This window comes from Phalacrocorax aristotelis, chromosome 3, assembly GCF_949628215.1.
Source record: "Phalacrocorax aristotelis chromosome 3, bGulAri2.1, whole genome shotgun sequence".
Classification (NCBI taxonomy): Eukaryota; Metazoa; Chordata; class Aves; order Suliformes; family Phalacrocoracidae; genus Phalacrocorax; species Phalacrocorax aristotelis.
This window is the reverse complement of record NC_134278.1, coordinates 129,901,450-129,905,546: the sequence shown is the minus strand read 5'-3', so window position 1 is coordinate 129,905,546 and position 4,097 is coordinate 129,901,450.

Below are 4,097 nucleotides of genomic sequence, written 5' to 3'. Positions count from 1 at the left end.
CCACCGCCTCCTCCTCCTCCCGCCGCCCCGCCCCGTGTTTACAGCGCCGCCGCGCCCCGCCCGGCCCGGCCCGGCCCGGCGCTCGGCTGCCGGAGCGGGGGGCACCGGGTACGCCCGCACACCGGGCGCTCCCGGCACACCGGGTACACACGGTACACCCGTACACACGGTACACCGGGTACGCGGTACGGGTGCCCGGCGCCCGCATCTGCGCCCCGCACTTAGGCACGCACAGCCTGGCTTGTCCCGTCCCCGGCTCGGCAGCGTGCGCCCACACCCCTGCCTGTCCCCGCCTCCCCGCACCCCTGCCTGTCCCCCCCTCCCCGCACCCCTGCCTGTCCCCCCCTCCCCGCACCCGTGCCTGTCCCCCTCTCCCCGCACCCCTGCCTGTCCCCCCCTCCCCGCACCCGTGCCTGTCCCCGTCTCCCCGCACCCCTGCCTGTCCCCCCTCTCCCCGCACTCCTGCCTGTCCCCCCCTCCCCGCACCCCTGCCTGTCCCCCTCTCCCCGCACCCCTGCCTGTCCCCCCTCCCCGCACCCGTGCCTGTCCCCCTCTCCCCGCACCCCTGCCTGTCCCCCTCTCCCCGCACTCCTGCCTGTCCCCCCCTCCCCGCACTCCTGCCTGTCCCCCTCTCCCCGCACCCCTGCCTGTCCCCCTCTCCCCGCACTCCTGCCTGTCCCCCTCTCCCCGCACCCCTGCCTGTCCCCCCCTCCCCGCACCCGTGCCTGTCCCCGTCTCCCCGCACCCGTGCCTGTCCCCCTCTCCCCGCACCCCTGCCTGTCCCCCCTCTCCCCGCACTCCTGCCTGTCCCCCCCCTCCCCGCACCCCTGCCTGTCCCCCCCTGCCCGCACCCCTGCCTGTCCCCCCTCCCCGCACCCGTGCCTGTCCCCCCCTCCCCGCACCCCTGCCTGTCCCCCTCTCCCCGCACTCCTGCCTGTCCCCCCCTCCCCGCACTCCTGCCTGTCCCCCCCTGCCCGCACCCCTGCTGTCCCCCTCTCCCCGCACCCCTGCCTGTCCCCCCCTCCCCGCACTCCTGCCTGTCCCCCCTCCCCGCACTCCTGCCTGTCCCCCTCTCCCCGCACCCCTACCTGTCCCCCCCTCCCCGCACCCCTGCCTGTCCCCCCCTGCCCGCACCCCTGCCTGTCTCCCCTCCCCGCACCCCTGCCTGTCCTCCCCTCCCCGCACTCCTGCCTGTCCCCCCCTGCCCGCACCCCTGCTGTCCCCCTCTCCCCGCACTCCTACCTGTCCCCCTCTCCCCGCACTCCTACCTGTCCCCCCCTCCCCGCACTCCTGCCTGTCCCCCCCTGCCCGCACCCCTGCTGTCCCCCTCTCCCCGCACCCCTGCCTGTCCCCCCCTCCCCGCACACCTGCCTGTCCCCCCTCCCCGCACTCCTGCCTGTCCCCCCCTCCCCGCACCCCTGCCTGTCCCCCCTCCCCGCACTCCTGCCTGTCCCCCCCTCCCCGCACCCCTGCCTGTCCCCCCTCCCCGCACTCCTGCCTGTCCCCCCCTCCCCGCACCCCTGCCTGTCCCCCCCTGCCCGCACCCCTGCCTGTCTCCCCTCCCCGCACCCCTGCCTGTCCCCCCCTCCCCGCACTCCTGCCTGTCCCCCCCTCCCTGCACACCTGCCTGTCCCCCTCTCCCCGCACCCCTACCTGTCCCCGCCTCCCCGCACCCCTGCCTGTCCCCCCCTGCCCGCACCCCTGCCTGTCTCCCCTCCCCGCACCCCTGCCTGTCCTCCCCTCCCCGCACTCCTGCCTGTCCCCCCTCCCCGCACCCCTGCCTGTCCCCCCCTGCCCGCACCCCTGCCTGTCTCCCCTCCCCGCACCCCTGCCTGTCCTCCCCTCCCCGCACACCTGCCTGTCCCCCTCTCCCTGCACCCCTGCCTGTCCCCCCTCCCCGCACCCCTGCCTGTCCCCCCCTGCCCGCACCCCTGCCTGTCTCCCCTCCCCGCACTCCTACCTGTCCCCCCCTCCCCGCACTCCTGCCTGTCCCCCCCTGCCCGCACCCCTGCTGTCCCCCTCTCCCCGCACCCCTGCCTGTCCCCCCCTCCCCGCACTCCTGCCTGTCCCCCCCTGCCCGCACCCCTGCCTGTCCCCCCCCTGCCTGCACCCCTCCCCACGCCCCTGCCTGTCCCCCCTCCCCACACCCCTGTTCTGGGCACTTACGGCTCTGCACACGCCTTTGCACCGGGCACAGACCTTTACACAACCCCCCTTGCCCTGGGCACACACACCTTTACACACACCCTTGCTCTGGGCACACACCCTTTACAAAACCCCCTTGCACTGTGCACACAGCCTTACACACCCCTCTTACACTGTGCACTCACCTTTACAAAATCCCTCCTTGCACTGGGCACACACACCTTTACAAACTCCTCTTGCACTCACACTCTTACACAACCCCCCCTTGCACTGTACACTCACACCCTTACACACACACCATGCACCACACCCACACCCCCTCCCATACACACGCTTGTGCTGTACTCACACACCTTACACCCCCTATGCACACCTTGTTGCACACCCATTGCATTGTGTGCACACCCCTTACGTCCATGTTCTTGCTCTGCACGTGTGTGCATTACATGTACCTGTACACAGCCCAGTGCACACACACACCTGGTGCACACACAAGCACTACACACACCTGTACACAGCCCCTTGCACACACAGCCTCATGCACACTCACCCAGTGCACACATAAGCATTACATGTGCCTGTAAACAGCCCAGTGCCCACACAAGCACTATGCGTGCCTGTACACAGCCCCGTGCACACACTCACCCAGTGCACACACAAGCACTACACACACCTGTACACAGCCCCTTGCACACGCAGCCCCTTGCACACACACACCCCGGTGCACACACAAGCACTACACACACCTGTACACAGCCCCTTGCACACACAGCCCCTTGCACACACCCCACCAGTGCACACACAAGCGCTACACCCACCCGTGCACACCCCCCAGTGCCCTGCGCGCCCCCTCAACCCCCCCTTTGAAGAGCACCCCCCTGCACCCTGCACGCGCCCCGCTCCGCAGGCTGCCCGGTGCACAGCCCCGCGCCGCACGCCCCCTCCCACCGCACCCCTCGCCCGCGCCCCGGCGGGCACACTGCCCCACCACCCCCCGCTGCCCACCTCGGTGCAAGGCTGCGGGTGCCCGGTGTCGGTGCCAGCGTCCCGGGGCGGGAGGGATGCCAGCGGCCCCGGCAATCAGTGTCACCCGGCGGCACCCAATTTTACCATGGAAGAAAAAAGAAACACCCAAGAAAAAAAAACCACCCAGCAGCCTCATTTACGATATGTTTTGCATGAACAATCACAATATTATTTTGTGGTGACTAACTCAAACCTGCACCCTGGCAGCCGGGAGCTGTCAACCACAGCTTCCTCCGGCCCCATCGCCCGCGCTGGGGAGCGCGGCTGGGTGTCCCGCTGGCAGCCGGGGAGACCCGCAGCCCCGCCGCCCCCCGCGCCGGCCCCGGGGGCTGCAGCCTCCTGCCCCAACCCGAGAGCCACGGCGGGAAAGCCTGCGCGAAGAAGCTGGGGGCTGCTTGCGGCTCCACGTCCGGGGCTGGAGGACAGGGGACGCGGCCGGGGCTGGTTCTGCGGCTGGGGCGGCGCAGGGAGGTGACCGGGGCCATGCAGCTCCACTGCCTGCCTCTCCTCCCGTGGGTCCATTGTGCTGGCGGATGGCGTGGGACGGGGGATGAGGCTCCCAGTAAAGGAGCCTGGGGAGGGGGACGGTGCGGGAGGAGCACCCTGGGGCACCCCAGCACTGCGCAGGGACAGGAGCTGGTGCATCCTTTGAGCAGCAGCAGCATCACCAGCCGGTGGATAAACACCCACCACGGTGCAGAGAGGACGGACCCGGCACAGCTGCCCCAGGGGCTGAGCTTTGCTGATGGAGCAGATGCTGGGGCAGGTCACTGCCCCCCATCCCACCCAGCATACCTCCACCCAGCATCCCTCCACCCCAGCCACGGGCAGGCCCGCGAGCAGGCAGCAGCGCATGGCACTGCACCAGCCCGAAACGGGGGAGGACTCTCCTCTCCGGACAACACCTCGCCTTTCAACACCTCGCC